General features: G+C 50.0%; 1 protein-coding gene and 1 pseudogene across 3 annotated transcripts in view; one reads left to right on the top strand and one right to left on the bottom strand.

Annotated features, from left to right (window-relative positions):
* Positions 1-11,029, bottom strand: part of KIAA0232 (KIAA0232 ortholog) — an 89,638-nt gene extending 78,609 nt beyond the window's left edge. For all 3 annotated transcript variants that reach the window (XM_041751624.1, XM_041751626.1, XM_041751627.1), the window contains exon 1: positions 10,842-11,029. The gene's annotated coding sequence lies outside the window, so the exon portion shown is untranslated. The remainder of the gene's footprint in view (positions 1-10,841) is intronic.
* A 9,683-nt stretch (positions 11,030-20,712) lies between these two features.
* On the top strand, positions 20,713-21,224 carry LOC121489029 (annotated as a pseudogene).
* Positions 21,225-21,463: the final 239 nt, after the last annotated feature.

Below are 21,463 nucleotides of genomic sequence, written 5' to 3'. Positions count from 1 at the left end.
CCCTTGTTCAATTGACCCTAACTGATGGTTAAACCTTATTTTCATTCCTGACTTGCCTGTGATGGGCTTAGGATTCATTTTACTAGATTTCAGCAAATGAAATCCCAAAGATAGGTATCTTACAGCCTGAAACTTAAACCGTTTCCCTAAAGCTTGAAGTAAAGCATGCTTTAAAAACACAAATCAACCAATACGAAATCTAAAACTGCAGTTCAGTACCAACTTTCTACCGCTGTTTTTACAGCTCCATTAAAGATTTTATTTGAGAGAGAGCGAGAGAGAGCAAGAGAGAGCGAGAGACAGCGAGAGACAGCACCTCGAGGGCACACAAGCAGAGGAAGCAGTAGAGGGAAAGGGAGAAGCAGGCTCCCCGCTGAGCAGGGAGCCCAATGCAGGGCTAGATCCCAGGACTCAGAAATCCTAAACTAAGCCAAAGGCAGATGCTTAACCAGGAGCCCTTTACAGCTCCTTTAAAATAGAGAGGGTGACAAAACATGAGAGACTCCTAACTCTGGGAAACGAACAAGGAGTAGTGGAAGGGGAGGTGGGTGGTGGGGTGGGGAGATGGGGTGACTGGGTGACGGGCACTGAGGGAGAGGGCACTTGACAGGATGAACACTGGGTGTTATACTGTATGTTGGCAAATCGAACTCCAATAAAAATATATATATATTTTTAAAAGTTTTTTTTAAAGATTTTATTTATTTTATTAATGAGACACACACACACACACACACACACACACAGAGAGAGAGAGAGAGAGAGAGAGAGAGAGAGAGAGAGAGAGAGAGGGGCACAGAGACACAGGCAGAGGGAGAACCAGGCTCCATGCAGGGAGCCTGATGTGGGACTCAATCCCGAGTCTGCAGGATCAGGCCCTGGGCCGCAGCTAAACCGCTGAGCCACCCGGGCTGCCCCAAAAAAATTTTTTTAAGTTTGCAGCATTCTAGATCATTAGAGGTTTCTCAAGAAAATACACACGGAGTTTGCATAGACTTAATTAGTAGACTTAAAAAGACTCAAGAATGACCTATGTGGACTTGTATATGCATTAGAAAGTCTCCAAGTGGATAATTAAATTGGTGGTCATTCACAGGGAGGATTAGAAGGGATGAAAATGAGGGGTACTTCTTTAGAAAGTGTTTACAGGACTGGGGTGCCTTGTTGACTCAGTCAGTTAAGCATCTGATTCTTAATTTCCACTCAGGTCATGATCTCAGGGTAATGAGATCAAGCCCCACATTGGGCTCCACACTGGGTGTAGAGCCTGCTTAAGATTTTTCCTCTCTCTCCCTCTGATCCCCCTATTAAAAAAAAATTCTTCTGAAGTCTTTATAGGACTGACATAATTGGTAGGCAAAGTGAAAATGTAGGCCTCGATCAAAATTCTTAATAGTATCAAGGCTGTGATACATGGGTGGCTCAGTCAATGAATCATCTGCCTTCAGCTCAGGTCATAATCCCAGGGTCCTGGGATGGAGCCCCATATTGGGCTCCTTGCTAAAAAAAAAAAGAAAAAAAAAAGAAAAAAGCATTAAACCAAGTGAGGACCTGTGTGACTGACTGCACAGGTGGCTGGCTCATGAAGCCGACCCTGACGCTTTGTAATTTCTGTTACCCTAACACTGAACGTGCAATACAAAAACTTCTTCCTCAGTAGCACAAAATTTTATCACAGGACTACCTGAAAGAAGAAAATATCCAGCTTAATGTCTGGAACTGTTAAAACATACCCACCAAGAAAAATTTTAACATGATCAATGACGATTTAGAGAAGTTAGAAACTTGCTCATCATTTTTTAGGCTGCTCAGAGTAAGGAGGTTATTCATGGAAGTTCACCAAGACACGTGTTAAGAATGTTCACAGCAACACTGTGTTAGAATAAAACACGGAAGTCTGTCCCATCAACTAGTTCAGTAAATTCTGGCACATTCATACAGTGGAATAGGAGGCACATTAAAAAAAAAAAAAAAACCACGGGGAGGTAGATCTGTACATAAAGAAGATCTGTCTGTGCTGATATGGAAAGCATTCCAAGATACAAAGTTCAGGATTTGCTTAAACATAGAACACTCTCTACAATGACTCCATTTTTTAGAAGCATTGGTATATTTTTTTCCTAAGACATCTGAGAAACTTATCAGTGTTTTTTTTTCCCAGTACAGGATGAGTACGGGAGGGGAAGGAGAATGAAAAAGGAGACTTTCCTCTTTTAAGATTTTATTTATTTATTCATGAGAGACACAGAGAGAGGCAGAGACACAGGCAGAGGGAGAAGCAGGCTCCCTGCGGGGAGCCCAATGTGGGACTTGATCCCAGGACCCCGGGATCACGCCCTGACCCGAAGGCAGATGCCCAACAGCTGAGCCAAACAGGAGTCCCTTTACTTTTCATCTTTTAATCTTTTTTAGATTTCTAACATGTACTTTAAAAAATAAAACAGATTTTGGGCAGCCCCGGTGGCGCAGCGGTTTAGCACCGCCTGCAGCCTGGGGAGCGATCCTGGAGACCCAGGATCAAGTCCCACATCAGGCTTCCTGCATGGAGCCTGCTTCTCCCTCTGCCTGAGTCTCTGCCTCTCTCTCTCACTCTCTGAATGCATAAATAAATAAATCTTTAAAAAATAAACAAATAAAACAGATTTTATAATAGTTACTGTTATTTGGAACAAGGTTTTGATGAATCATACGAAATATATTTTAATGGTTTTTTAAAAAAATTTTTTAAAGATTTTATTTATTTATTCATGAGAGACACGGAGAGAGAGACACAGAGACACAGGCGGGGGGAGAAGCAGGCTCCATGCAGGGAGCCCAATGTGGGACTCGATCCCAGTACCCTGGGATCATGCCCTGAGCAGAAGACAGATGCTCAACCGTTGAGCCACCCAGGCATCCCAGTTTTTTTAATTTTTAAAAAATATTTACTTAAGTAATCTCTACACCTAACGTGGGGCTCGAACTCATGACTGCATGATCAAGAGTAGCATGCTCTTCCAACTAAGCCAGCCAGGCACCCCTACTTTAATTTAAAAAAAAATTTTTTTTTAAAGATTTTATTTATTCATGAGACACACAGAGAGAAGAAAGGCAGAGACACAGGCAGAGAGAGGAGAAGCAGGCTCCATGCAGGGATCCCAATGTGGGACTCGATCCCGGGACTCCAGGATCACACCCTGGGCCAAAGGCAGATGCTCAACCATTGAGCCACCCAGGCGTCCCCCCAAAATTTTTTTAATATTTTATTTTATTTGACAAAGGGAAAGAAATCATGGGGGGCGGGGGGCTCAGAGGGAGAGGGAGAAGCAGACTCCCCACTGAGCAGGGAGCCTGACATGGGGGCTCGATCCCAGGACCCCAGGATCATGAACTCAACCGAAGGCAGACGCTTCACTGACTGAGCCACGCAGGCGCCCCTAACAGTTTTAAATAAACTTTTTAAATTCATAAAAACAAGAAACTCCTTTGCTGGTACTAGCAAAAACAAAACAAAATAAAAATGCAATCAGTATTCAATTATCTATGGTGGTTACGAAAGAAAGCAGTGGTACATAACCACCACCAAAAAAAGAATTTAAAAAGTGTCTATTCCATTTCACCTTTCTCTCCATTAAAATCTTCACAGAAAATGCTAAGAAGCAAAATGTTATTCAGACACCTAAGAAAAAGCTAGTAACTGAATAAATAAATTAAGGGCTTAGATAAATCCTCAAACTGGGCAAACCATTTTGAAATAGTTATGTACTGGCTATTAAGATTCCAAAGGTACTCTGGAAAATGTAATTGAGCTAGAAACTCCTGGCTGAAAAGGGAAATAAGTCCCTCCTCATTTTCTACCCCCCTGCCCTACTGAAGTAACAACTGCATCACCAAAAAATAAATCTGAAAATGTACTAAGGCACATTTTCCTTACATTTATTTATCTCCATGATTTTTCTCCTCTATAGGTGACAGACTTATTTCAATATGTACTGAGCAACACTGCCCTGTGCCAGGTACCCTGAGGACTGCTGACAGTGCCCAGCTCGCTTCCCATCACCAGAGAAGCAAACGCAAACACGCAAACACACACGCGCGCACACACACACACACAGTGCCCGTATTCACAGAACTACCATTTCTTTACCACTCTAGCTAGAAACACACACAAAGCACATTCTCAAGCATATTGCAATTATTAAACTAACCATCTCATTGCGTTTATTTTGAATGTAGATACTAGTTCATCTGCTGGGATAGCCCTATCATCCCCAATTCTGTGAGGCACGTTTTAAGAAAGATTAAGAATATATAGATTTTCAATGATGTCTTTCAAAAAAGCTCATAATCCTAAGTACAGTCAATGTAAATTAAATAGCAATCAATACATTCACCTATGTTGCTGAAAATAGGGAATTCCAAATTATGTTAGAACCACAGATTCCACTTTTTAAAGTTTCTGGATACATCTTTCAATCAGTAATACATATAAACTTAAAAATAGTAACTAAACAATTAAATGTTTCAAAATTATAGTTGGTTTTCCTCACCTAGTTTCCCCTTCGCCAGCCAGGGGGGTAATAAAAATGATGACCAAAGGAAGAGACAAAAAGCTATGAGAAAGCCTAGTGATCAGAAATGGTTTGGAGAAAATACCAAAATTAGAATTTCAACAGTCACAGGGCTCAGTCGGTTAACTGTCTGCCTTCATCTCTGGTTCTGAGATCTAGAGGAGTCCTGCTCTCTGCTCAGTGGGGAGTCTGCTTCTCTCCCCACCCCATGCTCTCTCTCAAATGAATAAATCTTTATTAAAATAAATTTTTTTCAACAGTCACTCCAAATATTCTAAATAGAAATTCTATCATTTAATAATTACAAAAGATTAAAATGAAAACATTTGCTTTACTGAAAAATAGCATACGATGAAAAGAACAATTCCCATTTTACACTGACTTTCTTGGGATTCCTGGGTGGCGCAGCGGTTTGGCGCCTGCCTTTGGCCCAGGGCGCGATCCTGGAGACCCGGGATCGAATCCCACATCGGGCTCCCAGTGCATGGAGCCTGCTTCTCCCTCTGCCTGTGTCTCTGCCTCTCTCTCTCTGTGTGTGTGACTGTCATAAAAAAAAATAAAAAAAAAAATTACACTGACTTTCTTAAGCCATGTGCAAAAAACCTGGCTCACCTACAGACAGGTCTACCTGTCTTCAGAATACTTTAGGACCACTGTCGCGAATCTGCTTCGTGCAGTGCAAGAACACTCTCCAACCAAATACTCACTTTTCCACTTGTTAGTAAATCAATGAAAGAACAGGGCTGCAGGTGGAAAACCCAGAGGACTTTTTCTTTTTAAAGTTTTTTTTCTTTAATTTTTATTTATTTATGATAGTCACAGAGAGAGAGAGAGAGAGAGAGAGAGAGGCAGAGACACAGGCAGAAGGAGAAGCAGGCCCCATGCAGGGAGCCTGACGTGGGACTTGATCCCGGGACTCCAGGATCATGCCCTGGGCCGAAAGTGGCGCTAAACCACTGAGCCACCCAGGGATCCCCACTTATACACGCTTATATGGGTGCCCCAGACACAATTTGTGAACACTGTTACAGTAAACCAGCATATACAATCTATCATCTTATACAACCACTAGTATTCTCTACACCTGCTCAAAATAATGGTTAACAGCTGCTACTTACTGTGCACGTGCTATGTGCTGGGCCCTGTTCTGTATCCTGGGGGAGCACAAAGCTCTCAGAGCCATTCCAACCCTGCTCCCCCTCCACTGAAATCAGAGGCTGCAGAGTGACTGAATTCAGTCAAGCATTTAATGAGTAAGTGCTGTATGAAATCACACTGCACACTAGAAGGAAACAGCAATGGATAAGGTTTCTCTCTCTTCCCTCAAGGAGTTTAAAATCCAGGAAAGACCACCACGTAAAGACTGAACTAAATAAAATGTCACAAGGAGAAATAACTGAGTGGAAGCATCAGTCAAGCACTGTGTGGGAGAAGAATGATGGAAGAGTTAATTCTGAAAATCAGGAGAAGCTTCTCTCATAGAAGCAGAAGCCTTGAAGCCAAGCCTCCAGAATTAAGAACTTTGTTAGGAAGAGCAAGACTCAGAGGACATTCCAAAGTAAAGGAACTGGACAAACAAGCATGATAGCCGCCAGAGGTCTGGTGTTGAAATTCGAGGTGACAAGAGAGGTGCAGGAGAAATGAGGCTGAAAGCTGAACGAGGCCAGGCGGCATCAGTCTTAAAGGGATTGCTTTATCACTAATTCCCAACTGGTGGTAGGGTCTCCAAGGTGAAAATCCTTGTAGGAGTAAGCCTCCCAATAGAACTAGGCCATAACTCTCAGGTGTGGCCGAATTGGGGGGGGGGGGGGGGAGAGGGAATGTCAAGAACCTCCACACGTGCATGGGGGGAGGCAGTACATCCTGGGGTGGAGGTGGGGGGGGACAGTGCATCCTGGGGAGAGCAGTGCATCCTACAGGGGTAGAACAGCCTAGTTGGGGGCAGGGCGGGGGATGGGACAGTGCATCCTGGGGGGGGGGGGGGGGGATGGGCTCTGACCTACCCCCTGAGCAATTCTGGTAACAGACCACAGGAGGACCAGAGAAACTAGAAAAAGGAAGGCCATTGGCAGGCCTACAGTAATAATCTATGGGAGGACAGGAAGGACAGGCTAGGGGATGTGCTAAGAGAAAAGTGATGGAAAAGAGACGTGGAGGCAGACCTGGTAAAAGGAAGACTCAAAAAGTTTCCAGCCTCAGTTACGAGGAGACAAATGTGCGGCGAAGCCATCATGTCAGCTTATACCCGAACGAGGACAGGCCACACACAAAGTATAGCCACTTTAAGTGACGCTGCAAAGCAAAAATAGCACAGACAAGGACTGTTCTCATTTCACAGAATAAAGACACGGAGTCCAAGAAAGATCTAACCAACTTGCCCCCAGTGACAGGGGGTGAGAGATGAGCCAAAACACCAACCTAAATCGTGCAAATCCAGGCCTAATGTTCTTTAAATAAGCCTCCCCAAAAGCAAGTTACTTTTTACATGTATAACAAATCTTAAAAAAAAAAAAAAAAAGGTTTGAACAAAAAACGCTCAGGAAAAAACAAACTTTAATCTGCTGGGAGGGCAATTTTATTTGAAAGGTAGGAAATATTTTAAAACTTGGGCTCTGCATCACTCTACCCAAGAGAGGGGTGTACAGACTTCTCAGTTTGCAGTGCAGGCTCAAGGACCCTAGGAGTTTAGACACAGACGACAGAGGTGGCTGTTTGTACTTTGTATAAAAATACCACCTAGTATTATGCAAGAGATCAAACATAATCGAAAAGAAATATTCTAAGTATTAACTATCCTCAAGGTAGTAAGACTGCACATCGACCATTGTGGTTGGTACTATTAAAATACTTTATGAAAACATACTACATAATGCAGATGACAGACTTCGACTTTATTTAGCAAACACTTGAATACTTTAATGTTTAAGCCCCTGACCAAGGTGTTAGGAGTAAAATAATGGCATGGCCACCACAGCCAGAGTTTCACATACAACGTGCAAGGAGATACAGGCAATCATGAAAGCAAAACAGAGGGTTCTGACTGCAGCAATGAATAACTCACATTGACAGGGTTTCTGAAGGGCTGCAGAGGACATAAAATTGGGTGTGGACTTTTTAAAAACCGGAGAGGGCAGGAGAGCACTGCAATCAGAAAAAAGGACATAAGCAAAGAAGGAAGTAGCCAGGCACATTTTGAAAACTGAGTGTAGTCCCATTCTGTGGGACAGTGTAGAAAGGTGACAGGACACATAAAGTTCAGAGATGACTCGGCCCAGGCTAAGGGGCCCTAAATCTAGGCTCCAAACAACAGGCAATCTTAGCTTTCTGAGCCAGAGACTGGCAAGATGTGATCTGTGTTTAGGACAGAGGACTCTGGCAGCCAGGCAAAAGTGTGCACAGGAAGGTGGGGAGAAGTCTAAAGAGAGAGCATCAGCTAAGAGAGGAGTCTGCGGCTTCGCAAACTAGTAAAAGAAGAGGACTGTTGACAGAATTATTTCACATCTCCCCTCACCTGATCATACCAACTGCCCCGTGGGGCAGTGTCATCATTTCTTCCATCTTACAGACCAGAAAACTGACTCAGAGACCATTAATTGCTCCAAGTCAAATGCTGCTAAAACAGGGAGAAAAGCCAGACACACAATGCAAAATAAAAAAATAATCCTACTGCCTTTGAAAAATGTTACTTTTACCACCCTATAGAGTGGTCTATAATACCATTAAATACTAAAAATCCATGTAATTTCCCTAAATGTTTCCAACTTGTATAACAAATAAGCTAATTACCATTAAAATCATTACAGATTTGCTTCATGTTTATGCCATGTTAAAGGCATACTTTTCTTTAAAAAACAAAAAACCCTCTAATTCCATTTAAATGGAATTAAATACTTAAGGGTAATAGTCTCCCCTCCTCCATTCAATATTCCAGGGGCCAAAATGACAAACATGAAAACTGACACGTGCCCAAACTGCAGCAGTAAATGACTTTTTAAATAACTTAACATTCATTATTTAACAAGTACAGCAATTGAATCTAGTATATACAGTAAGTAAATGACTGCAAGGAGCTGACCTAAAGGTATGCAAAGGCACAATTTTAGAAATGGTCTTTGTCACAAAGAAATGGCATAAAAAACATCCTGAGACCCATTTAAGAATGGATCAATCCGAAACAACCAATGACAGAATATTTGACCTTCAGGATGCAGACTGGTAGATTTCGCCCCCGCTTTAAGCGCATAGTCTACAAAATGGTCAAGGAGTTCTGGCAGGGGTCTTACACTGCACAGGAGAATTCTAGTTTGGGGGTCTGATGGAACAGTTTTATCCACAGCATCACCTCTTATCAAAATTGCCTGCCCCCACCCCCCCTTCACCCATCTTCTACCACCGGGTTTGGGTTTTGGTTTTTTGTTTTTTCTCTTTTTCTTAAACAAGCAAAGGCCCAAAGATGTAAAACCTATCTTAGAAACTTGGGACAATGAATCCAAGTATCCAACCCAGGTCATGATTAGCAGAAACCAGAATGAAATCATTGCAAGGAGCCGCACGTCCCCTCCCCGCTCCATGGCCTCTACCCTCTCCTAGGGTTAACTCTCTACACCTAGCCCAGGGAGGCCCCAAACGAAAAGGCGGTGAAAAGACAAATCAACGCTGGGTCCTAGCATGACCGGGGATCAGCCACCCGAGCCGGGCACGCCAGGTCACCTGCGCACTGCCCCGCGGCACGCGACACCCGCGGGCGTCAGGCGGCGTTTCGCACGCGCCAAGTCCGCGTACCCGGCCGGGGGACGCAGGGAGCCGGGCAGGGGGGAGCTGGGAGGGCAGGGGGGAGCTGGGAGGGCAGGGGGGAGCTGGGAGGGCAAGGGGGAGCCGCGCAGGGGGGAGCTGGGAGGGCAAGGGGGAGCCGGGCAGGGGGGAGCTGGGAGGGCAAGGGGGAGCTGGGAGGGCAAGGGGGAGCCGCGCAGGGGGGAGCTGGGAGGGCAGGGGGGAGCCGGGCAGGGGGGAGCTGGGAGGGCAGGGGGGAGCTGGGAGGGCAGGGGGGAGCTGGGAGGGCAGGGGGGAGCTGGGAGGGCAAGGGGGAGCCGGGCAGGGGGGAGCCGGGAGGGCAGGGGGAGCCGGGCAGGGGGGAGCTGGGAGGGCAGGGGGGAGCCGGGCAGGGGGGAGCTGGGAGGGCCAGGGGGAGCCGGGCAGGGGGGAGCTGGGAGGGCAAGGGGGAGCCGCGCAGGGGGGGGCTGGGAGGGCAGGGGGGAGCCGGGCAGGGGGGAGCTGGGAGGGCAGGGGGGAGCCGGGCAGGGGGGAGCTGGGAGGGCCAGGGGGAGCTGGGAGGGCAAGGGGGAGCCGCGCAGGGGGGAGCTGGGAGGGCAGGGGGGAGCCGGGCAGGGGGGAGCTGGGAGGGCAGGGGGGAGCTGGGAGGGCAGGGGGGAGCTGGGAGGGCAGGGGGGAGCTGGGAGGGCAAGGGGGAGCCAGGCAGGGGGGAGCTGGGAGGGCAAGGGGGAGCCGGGCAGGGGGGAGCTGGGAGGGCAAGGGGGAGCTGGGAGGGCAAGGGGGAGCCGCGCAGGGGGGAGCTGGAAGGGCAGGGGGGAGCCGGGCAGGGGGGAGCTGGGAGGGCACGGGGGAGCCGGGCAGGGGGGAGCCGGGAGGGCAGGGGGGAGCCGGGCGGGGGGAGCTGGGAGGGCAGGGGGGAGCCGGGCAGGGGGGAGCCGCGCGCCCCTGGGCCCCGCCGTCCCGCCCGCGGCCGTCCCCTCCGCGGACCCCGCGCCACAGGCCCGCGCGCCCGTCAGTCAGCGCCCGCCCCGCCCCCGCGGCCCCTCCCCCGCGGCGGTCTCCCCGCCCGGGCCCCCAGAGGACAATGCTGGAGGGGAGGGGCCGAGGCACGCGCGGGCCGGGGCAGCGCGGCGAGCGCCCACCGCCGGCCCCCGGGAGCCCCGCCGCCCGCCCGCCGCCGCCCCCGCCCCGGCCCCGGCCCCGTCCGCGCCCCGCCTCGCCCCGCCGCCCCGCCGCCAGCCGCTCCCACTGCCGCCGCACCGGCCCATTGTGCGGACTCATCGTGCGGCCCCCGCGCGCGGAGCCCGGAGCGCCCGGCGCGGGGCGCGGGGCGCGGGGGGCCCGGGGAGCCGGGGCGCCGGGGCGGGGGCGCCGCGGGCCGCCGTGCGGGGCGCTCCGGGCCCGGCCGGGTTCCCGCGGAGCTTGCGGGCCGTCGGGGCAGCCGGGCCCCTCCGCCCCAGGCCGGCCCCGCGCCCCCCGGCCGCCCGCGCCCCCGCCCCGCCCCGCCCCCGCCCGCGGTACCTGCCGAGCGGCCGTGCGCGCGGCGGCGGCCGGCGGGGGCGCCTCCTGTCGCGGCGAGGCTGAGCGGCTGCCGAGCGCCGGCGGCCCTGGCCTGCGCCTTACGTAAAGCGGCGGCGGCTCGGGCGCCACTCGGCGGAGGGCGGGAGGCGGCGCGGCCGCTCCGCTCCGTTACCCGGCAACTGGCCTCAGCGCCCCGCCAGCCCGGCGCGCTCCAGATCCTTCCGCCCAGCCGCCGGATTACATCAGCGCCGGCCGCGCCGCGCCGCCCCGCCCCGCCCGCCCGCCCGGCCGCGCCCCGCCCCCCCGGCCGGGGGCCCCGTGGGCGGACCGGCGGGCGCACCGGCGGGCGGCCCCGGCCCCGGCCCCGGCCCCGGCCCCGGCCCTGGCCCTGGCGGGTCCCCGGGCGGGGCGCGCGCGCCGGCTGCCCGCGCGGGGCTGGGGGCTGGGGCTGGGGCTGGGGTGGGGGCAGGGCTGCCCGCGACTGCGCCCCCCGCCGCGTGCGGCCGTGGGAGGGGGCCGCCCCGAGGCCGGAGCCCCGCGACCCCAGACCCCGCCGAGGCCGCGCGGCTCGCCCTGCGCCGCCCCCCCCCCCCCCCCCCCCCCCCCCCGCGGCCCCGGGCAGCCCCCGCCTTTCCGGGCGCTGGCTCCACCTGTCTGCGCCCCCTCCTAACCGCGTCCTGGGATGGCTGGAGTGGGCGGTTTAAAATAAAGACTTTAATTTTTTTTTTTTTTTTTTTAAAGAAACCCAGAAGACAAGCTAAAGAGATGTGACATGGCTCTTTTTATTAAGGAGGCAAAAATAAATTCTGGAACATTCGAAAGTGGGAACCAAAAATGTGCACCAACCTTTTAATCAACGTCTCTCTTCACACCCACCTTCCTTAGATGTGATTCCTAGTCCTGTCCTTAAAAAGCAAATAATTAAGTACGATAGGCACCAGAGACGATGAAACCTCCTCCAAAGAGGAAACCCGTCCACAGGGGGAGTGACCTGCCCAGGGTTATCGTTCCGTTGATTTACTTATTGAGCACCCACCAGGTGCCAGGCACTGAGCTTTTCTGTTCAGAACTTGCGAGGCACCCGGCTCACAGGCTCCTGGCAGAAGCAGAAGTACAGACTGGGAAGGGGCCAGCTGGGCACTGTGCCCGGTGCTGGAGGGACGACCATGGGGAACTATCATTTACATACCACCTACAAAGTGGTTTTCTGCAAACATGTCTTTTGCTCTTCAAAAGAATCCTGGATATCATCATCCCCGTATCACAGGTGAGGGAGCGAGGCTCAGGGAAAGTGATTTTTCCTAAGTGGTGCCGCTGGGGGTGAGGGGAGTTGAAGCCAGGAGGCAGGATTTGAATCCAGACTCTGGCTCTGAAGTCTGGGGTCTTCCCTTGCGCAGCTCTTTCTCATGAGCTGGCTCGCAATTTTGTATTCTGAGGTTCATCTGGGTTGAATGCACCTCCTCACAAATCACAGTGCGATGGTTCAATCAACACCTTCTGAGCACCTGTGCTGGGTTTGACTCCATGCCAGGCAGAGGTGGGGCCTGCCTTCTTGGAGCTCAGTCTAAGAAGGGAGGGAGAGGACAAGAGGGTGTGGGAAAGCCAGGGTGGTCTGGAACAAAGGAGAGGCCAGAAAAGGAAACTTGGGAGTCTAGCTGCCAAGGACTTCCAAACCTGGACTTCACAAACCAGTGAAATCTCCCTCCCAATAGGAGGGATCTGTGGACTGATCCCTGATTGGTAACCTAGCTGTCATCTACACTCATCATTTTGTGAAAGAATTTATGAACAGTGAAAAATAAAAATAGTAACAATGTTATGTCAGATATTCTCAGAGACAAACACAGCTGGCAATGTCATAGCTGTACACACACAAACACACACATGGAGTTTACTGACCTTATTTTTCTCATTTTTGCCATAGGCCGGATTTTCTAAACCATAAAGTAGTGAAATCAGAAGGCTTCTTAGGGGACAAAGTATTTAAACTGAGCAGGAATTAACTAGGATTAGTAGTGTTTAGAGGTGGTAGGGGAAGATTACAGATTAGAGAATGAAAGTATCTTGGTTACTTTGTTTCCTTATCAAAACAGCTTCCTAGCCTTCAGATTATTTCGATAAATCCTGGAAGGTTTGGCTAACTCCAACCTCAGGGCCTTTGCACTTGCTGAATCCCCTCTTCCCATATTTTTGCATAGCTGGCTCCTTCTTGTTCAGGGCTCAGCTATAATGTCATATGTTCAGAGACACCTTCCCTGATCCCCAATCTAGAATGGCCCACTTTCCCAGTCATGAGGCAACCCCCTGTCTTGGTTTTTTTACTCATCATTCTTATCAGCAGATGAAATTATCTTGGTTGTATGTTTGTTTAGTCATTAAACTCAGCTTCCCCCCAAACCAAGACCTGCATGCGTCCCAGGAGAGCTGTCATCTTGTCCATGGCGTTCACCAACCCCTCATGAGACCTGCCGATTTGTGGGCAAAGGCCATCTGTAATGTAGTCCGTTTGGCTACAAGGAGAGAAAACAACCCTGCTTGCTCACATGAGCAATTGGAAACAGTGTCTCAAACACGAACCCTTCACTCTTTAGAGTACCACCCTGCCCCTGACCTTTAAAGCTCCTGAGTGGTGATCAGCAGAGTTCAACCCAGAATAACAGTAGTTCCTCCTCAGCTCCTGAGGGCTATGATCTGCTGGGAACCAAAGGAGGCCAGAGGACTCTGGTGTGAAGGCACAACTGGTGTGGAAGCAGAGGAGTCCCACTTGGTGTATGCTCCGATCATTGATTTCAGGTCTCCAGCCCCAGGACCATCTGCTGCGGCTCTTTGACCCCTGCATGAGGGTGAGGTGGTGAGAGGGAGCATATGACAACTCCTAGTGCCTCTGGCCCAAATGTTCTGGATGCCAGCAAGGATTCAGGCTGATGCCAGCTGGGGCAGTGGTTTTGTAACCACATCCATGGGTCCAGGATGCTTTGTGATGCTGCACAGCACAGGCTGGCAGAAAGCAGGAGCCAGGCTTCCTCAGCTCTCTGACCTTGGCTTTGCTCATAACCTCCCTCTCTGGAGCTCAGTTTCCCCTTCTGCACAGCAAGGGATTTAGGCAGGAAGATTTCAAAAGCATCCTCCCACTTTGTTTTTTTCCTCTGAACTTTGGAAACAAAATTTCAATGAAGCCAACTCTGATAAAAGAGGGAGGCTATGTGGGGGGGGGGGGGGGGGGGGCAGGAGGTATACAGGAAATCTCTGTACTTTCTCCTCAGTTTTGCTGTGAACTTAAAATTGCTTTTAAAAAGTCTAATTTTATTTTACTTTTTTTAAAAAAAGATTTTTTATTTATTCATTTGAAAGAGAGAGTGAGCACGAGAGTAGGAGCAAGGGAAAGGATCAGAGGGAGGAGGAGAGAGGGAGCCTGATGTGGGGCTCAATCCCATGACCCTGAGACCATGACCTGAGCAGAAAGCAGACCCTGAACTGACTGAGACACCCAGGTGCCCCTCAAAAAGTCTGTTGTTAAAAATAAAAGAAAATGTACAAATCTCAGCTGTCACCCAACACCCACGATACCTGCCCCTGTTTACTGACCCCATCTGCGGGCCAGGTGCTCTACGCACATTGTTCCTACCCCGAGGATAGCCGGTAGATAGTCAGTCGGCAGGGGGAGGTGATTGCCATTTGCAGTTAGAGACTTGGAGGACTCTGGACAGGTTAGTGGCTTACCCCTGGACAGGCTGCTACTTAAGTGGCAGGTTAGGTGGCTTGCCCCTGGCCACGCTGTGACTTAAATGGCAGGTTAGGTGGCTTGCCCCTGGCCACACTGTGACTTAAGTGGCAGGTTAGGTGGCTTGCCCCAGGCCACGCTGCTACTAAGTGGCAAGCACCCTGATTTGATTGTAGCCCTCTTCTTGCTACTATGCAACATGTTTCCATTAAAGTCCTGCCTGAGTCCAGATTTAAAAGAAGGATGCCCAGATAAGAACCCCAAACAGAGAACCTCCCCAGTGCCTCCCCTCATTGAGGACTCTAACTGGTCACCTCAGCTCAGAAGCTCGGTCAAGGCCATCAATGAACACCCTCCTTCTTGGCCTATTCTCTTAATTTCCCCAGGCCCTCAGCCCCTCCTGACACCTCTCTCTCCTCTCAGCGGCCCTGCATTCCCTTCAGGGGTGGCCAATCCCATTCCAGCGTCTGAAGAGGTCAAGGAGGACCTGGCCAGCTCAGTTGGAGGAGTGTGTGACTCTTGATCTCAGAATTGTGAGTTCAAGCCCTGTGTTGGGTGTAGAGATTGGTTAAATAAATAAAACTCAAAAAAAATTTTTTTAAATAAAGAGTTGAGGTCAAGCCTCTGACACAGCCTCACAGTATGACCTTGAGGAACTCACTGACCTTCACAGGGCTTCCATTTCCTAGTATATGAAATGATGGAGGGATGATGGCCCTGTCCTGCTCCTCTGTCAGTTATGTTAAGAGCCAAACAAAATTAGAGGTATGGTGTCCTCTGTAGACTCAAAGATGCCGTGTAAATGCCCAGTCTCGTTATCTTTTCTCAAGCTTGTTTCAAGAGCTTATCACATTATCCTCACTCTTGCCTCTCACCCCAAATCAAAGAAAAGTCAACAAGGTCACCAGCCACCATCCAATCTACATACAGGTAGGGTGGCGGGTTGGCTAAGCACCCAGGCTGGACCACTGGGCTGAACCCAGGCTTTACCACTTAGCTTACTGACATAGGTAAGCTCTTTTACCTCTTGGTTTCTTTGTCTATAAAATGGGCATAATATACACTATCTACCTCAGAGAGCTGTAGTGAGGGAATAAGTAAATCCACATAGGGGATCAGATGTGTCTCTGGTACACAGCAAACATGCAACAAACACCAGCCTTTTGTTGGCTTGGCTTGGCTTGGCTACTGCCCTGCTCCTAAACCCTTCTCTGGTTCCCTCTTCCTCCACCCCTTGTCACTCCACTGCTTCACCCCTGCCACTCAGCATACTCCTGGGTGCTTCTATCCACTCTGCAGCCTGAACTCAGTCTCCTCACTCTGACCTTTTTCCTAGGCCCCAGATCCACCTCCTGCACGTGTTCACCTTGCTGGTGAGGTCTCTACTGTCACAGCTACCTCGTGGCCTTCCCCATATAATCCATACCCCCTCGCCCAGTCCCATATTATAGCTTTGCCCTCTCCCCACTGCTGAGCTAGAGTCTGCATGCACTGCCCTATTGAACCTGAACTTGCAGTTGGGCTGGGTGCAAGTCCAGCAGCTGTGCAACCTTGGACAAATTACTTCCTCTCTCGGAGCTGGCTTCAATATCTCTAAAATAGAAACAACCAGAGCACCCTCGAGTAGCAAACAGTAATCTCTGGATTTAGTCACCCAGGATATGAAGCCCGTTCTGACGTTTAGGGAAACCTCCCACCTTGCAAGTCCAAGAGGGAAGCAAGGCCAAAGTTTAGCTACAAGAGCCCAAGGCAGGATATTGACCACACCTTGCTCCCAATCTCCCCGCTTCCGCCCTGATCGCTTGTCCTTATGGACAACAGGAAGCAATTCATGAGGCTTCCTCTGCACTGGTTTGCTCTTCCACGCCCAAGAGGACTGTGTGTCTGGGCGATTGGCATGTAAAGCACTTGGAGGTGATTTTTAATCAAGATATTAAACTGTGGGAGATCCCTGGGTGGCTCAGCGGTTTGGCACCTGCCTTAGGCCCAGGGCGTGATCCTGGAGTCCCAGGATCGAGTCCTACATTGGGCTCCCTGCACGGAGCCTGCTTCTCCCTCTGCCTGTGTCTCTCCCTCTCTCTCATGAATAAATAAATAAATAATATTTTTTAAAAAAGATATTAAACTGTGAACATCACCTACCAGCAGCTTGTCGGCAGCCAGGCCTTTTGTAGGGGAGGAAGTTCCACCCAGGTTCCACCCTGGAGTGGGTGATCTGGAAGGCTGTCATCCCGTCTTCTCCATCAGAAAGGCCTCCCCAGCTGACATACCAAGACAAGGGCCTGAGAAGTAATGGGAGGGAATGCCATGCAGAGAAGCAGGTCCCACCACTGGGAAACCTGGGGTGGCCCCAGATCCTCTCCATTTACCCCCACAGCTAGTCTGGACAAGTTCTTGTACCTTGCTTCCCAGTGTATGGCATGGGGTGGGTCCCAGCCAGGCAAGGACTACAAGAAACTGGCCTTTTCTTCCCACCACTGAGTGCATGGAGCTCTTACAAGAACACTAATGTGTTCTAGTCACACTTCACAAGCACTCATGGGCTAGCTCTGTGCTGCATGTTGAGGACCACGGTGAATTGGACACAGAGCCTTTGAGAACCGCACTGACTCCTAGGGACTACACATCCATAAACAGAGAACCATCTGAGAGCACAAAAAAGAAGGCAGGCACACCAGCCTGACGTTTGTTGAGTATCTACTGGATCCGTTTCCTAGGGCTTCTGTAAAAAGTCCCCCAATCTAGCTGGCTTATACACCGGAAATGTGTTGACTCACAGCAGTGGAAGCTGGAAGTCTGAAATCAAGGTGTCAGCAGGGGATGCTCCTTCTGGAGCCTCTAGAGACTTCTCCCTTGCCTCTTGCAACCTCCACCGTTGGCGGCCATCCCCGGCATTCCATGACTTGCCGATGTATAACTCCAGTCTCTGCTAACATTGGCACAGGCCATCTCTCTCCCGTTTCTCTCTTATAAGCATGCTAGTCATATTGGATTGAGGTCCACCATACTCTAGGATGACCTCATCTTAATTAATAGGGTCTGCGAAAACCCTATTTCCCAAAAAGTTCACTGAGGTGCTGGGACTTAGGATGACAATGTATTTTTTTTTCTGGGAGGACACAGTTTAACCCCTAACACCTGCTATGTTCTTGGCCTTGCCTATTACACACACTACCTCCCTTAACCATCCCCAGGGGCTAGTGTTGTCTTACCGGTTGGGAAACTCAGACTCAGAGAACCAAAGTAATCCTCACAAGTCTGTGGTTCAGTTGCTGCTACAATCAGGACCCCAAGCCTTCAACCCCACATCCAGTTCTCCTTCCTTCTCTTCTTCCATCTATGCAATCACCAAACCTCTTCTGAGTGCCACGTGATAGGCCCTGTGCCAGACTCTTGGTAGGCACTGGTAAATAAAGCCAGCATGGCTGCATGGAACCCACAATCTAAACTATAAAATGTTTAAGTATACCATTACTAACTGTGATAAAAGTTGCAAGAAGCAGCAAACAGGACTATCTACTTAGCTCTAGCTGCTTGAGCTTAGTCAACAAAAGGCTTCGATGCAGAAGGGATATTCAGATTATCTTAAAGAATGGGGGGGGGAGGATCCCTGGGTGGCTCAGCGGTTTAGCGCCTGCCTTTGGCCCAGGGCGCAATCCTGGAGTCCCGGGATCGAGTCCCACGTCGGGCTCCCAGCATGGAGCCTGCTTCTCCCTCTGCCTGTGTCTCTGCCTCTCTCTTTCTCTCTCTATCACAAATAAATAGATCTTAAAAAAAAAAAAAAAAAAAAAGAATGGGAAGAACTAGGTTCTTTATGGTCAGGAGGGCAGGGGAGGCCCAGGGGAGAGTTCCAGGTGGAGGAGTAGTGCATACAAAGGTCTTGAGGCAGAAAAGGTCATCGAGCACTGAGAAACCAAGAGCAGTCTGGGCACGGCTAAAGGATTGCAGATGACAGATGACTTTGGAGAAGTGGGGGGTGGGGTGGGGTCTGTGTGTGTGTGTGTATGTGTGTGTGTAGGAGTGTGAACAGGGTGCAAATCAGGCCAGGCCTTGGAGGCTATGGCACGGACTTTGGAACTGATTCATAGTGCAGATGGGAAATGTGGATCTATGGCAAATATGCTATGGGGCAATTCATGTACCTACTCAGCAAGTTTGGATTGAACCCATGGGACGTGCTTCTTGCTCTGGTCAGTTCGAGCCTGAGGAAGACTAGCTCTTGGCTCTGGAGGTGTTTGGAGTCTCAAGTCTCATGAGTGCCAGGTCAGATCTTAGTTGGAAAATGTCCACGAGGAAAGGCCATCATTCAGGAGTTAGCGTGTGACTGAGGAGCAATGAATGGGGAGGAGTTGGGATTCTAAATCTTGCTTGCAGGGTGACCTCGAGCAAATTGTGCCCCTGCCTGGGGCTCCTGCTTCATTCCTTGCAAAGCTATTGGTGCTGTGTGCACTCTCAGAAGCTCTGAAGTAGAGAGCAAGAGGACGATCCCTGTGGGGACCCTCTGCCCTTGACTTCAGACCCATGTAAAGTTTATATAGTATCAAGAGCCAGACTCTGGCTAAAGTTGTCTGACTTTGGGTGGCCACTGAACTTGTTTCCTCATCAAAAGGTATTAATATATATGCCTTGCACAGAGAATGAGCATTTAGAACTCTTGCTACACCTGGAATTGCCTACCAGGAAGGTCAAACATATTTGTATTGTTAGCAGTGAATGCTCTAGTTGAGCACCTACTATGTGCACCTGTGCTAAGAATTTTGACCTATGGGGTGCCTGGGTGGCTCAGTCGGTTGAGTGTCTGCCTTCGGCTTAGGTCATGATCCTAGAGCCCTGGAATCGAATCCCACATCAGACTCCCAGCAGGGAGCCTCCTATTCCCTCTGCCTATGTCTCTGCCTCTCTCTGTGTCTCTTGTGACTAAATAAAATATTTTTAAAAAAAAAGAACTTCCATTTGTCACTTGTATTGTTTTATTTCCACTTCACCCACCACCCTACAATTTCCCATTTTACAGGTGAGGACGCTGAGACCCAGAGAGCAAGTGACTTGTCCAAGGTCACGAGCCAGGTCATCTCTCTTCTTCTAGGGCTCTTTCCACTTCCAGCAGCTAGAGGTACCCAGAGATGGGATGGACGCTCTCAGGAGCAATTTACCAGTGGAGTGTTTGCACATAGCCTAATCACTGAGCTGAGATCCTGTAGGAGATACTGAACCAGCTGGTATGGTCTGGACAGGATGATATCCCAGGAGCCCTCCAACCCTGCAAGTCTGGAACAGGTGACTAAAGAGTGCATTTACTAAACCACACCCTGGGGAGGAGGCAGGGAGGGCGGTGGTCACAGGTGGAGTCAGGGGGCCTGAGGCCCAATCACTTTGAGATTTACCCCAGGGGCCTGGAAATTCCTAATGCCAGGTAGGTCATTATTGAGTCTCCTGGCTGCACTTGGTCACTCTCAAGGCCACTGCGGAGACCGGATAAAAAGGGTAGCAGGTGGGGATCCCTGGGTGGCTCAGTGGTTTAGCGCCTGCCTTTGGGCCAGGGCATGATCCTGGAGTCCTGGGATTGAGTCCCACATCGGGCTCCCTGCACAGAGCCTGCCTCTCCCTCCGCCTCTGTCTCTCTCTCTGTGTGTCTCTCATGAATAAATATATAAATAAAATATTAAAAAAAAAAAAAGGGCAGCAGGTGGATACCATTGCCAGGTCATGCTTGCATGAATACGTACTGATATTTCACCACCTCAGTCTAACCCAAGTTACATTTGCTTTAACTGAATTCAGAGGACTGACTCCTCTGCTGGTCAGTGGCATAGCCTTTGAGCAAAATTCCTCCTCCATTCTGAGCCTTAACTTCCTTATCCGTAAAGTGCATATGAAGATAATAGTATCCACCTCCTAGGTTGTCGTGAGTTTGGAGGGAGGTAAGCAATCTATGTAACATGCTTGTTCACTGGCACAAAATCTGAGCCAGAGGAGATAATGTTGATGATGATCATCAGGAAGGCTGGTATCATTTCCTGAGGCTTGCAGAAGGCTTTGTTGGGCTATTACAGACTTTGCCTAGAGAAAGAACCAGTGGCTTCTATGGTGAATGGATTAAAAAAGGAGCTGAGAGATCTTTCCAGACCTGGCTGAGCAGGAAGAGCCATCATGGGAGCAGACACTGGCTACTAGGAGGACAGAAAGGTTAGGTGCAAGGAGCCCAAGAGCTAGGACACCTAACTGAGACTGTTGGTCAAGCTCTACAGGTTTCGGGCTAGACAAACTGACTCCACATTTAACCAAGTTTTGTTGAAGAGGGTGTTCATGAGTCGCACCAATGGTGGCCTCTGGCCCTTTCCCCATGATAGGGAAGATGAAGCTTCCTGGCCAAGAGGACAAACGGCTGTAGTTGTAGGGACTATAACCAATGATGTGTGTGTCTGAAAGTTGTCCAAATGGAAGGCGTGCACACTGCGAGTAGGTGGCCGTCCCAGAGCCACATCCTTAAAACTGGGGGCAAGATTCTGGCCTTCGACCAGTTGGCCCTGGACTCTCCCAAGGGCTGTGGCACCGTCTCAATCTTTGGTCCATGCAAGGGCTAAGACATATGCGGGAATTTCAGCAAGACCTCAGGAAGCCTGCACAGTCACATCCAATCCCTTGTGAGACGGAAGGGCTAGAAGTTGGAATGCACCAGAGGCCACCTAGCCAGGTAGCCCCAGATCCTGGCTTGTTAAATTAAGAGGATTTGGGATGCAAATTAAATTAAAAAAAAAAAAAAAGGAGCTGAGTTGTTCTAAAGAGGAAGGAGGGCAGCATTTACTGGGCGTGTGCTGTGTATAACTTCCCCTTCTGTTTTCCCACCAGAACTTCCGGAAAGCATGTGAGCTTGACAATGCTTTTGGAATCTGATGTGACT

The sequence above is a fragment of the Vulpes lagopus genome, chromosome 4 (genome assembly GCF_018345385.1).
Source record: "Vulpes lagopus strain Blue_001 chromosome 4, ASM1834538v1, whole genome shotgun sequence".
In the NCBI taxonomy this organism is placed as follows: Eukaryota; Metazoa; Chordata; class Mammalia; order Carnivora; family Canidae; genus Vulpes; species Vulpes lagopus.
This window is presented reverse-complemented; position numbering and strand designations above follow the sequence as displayed.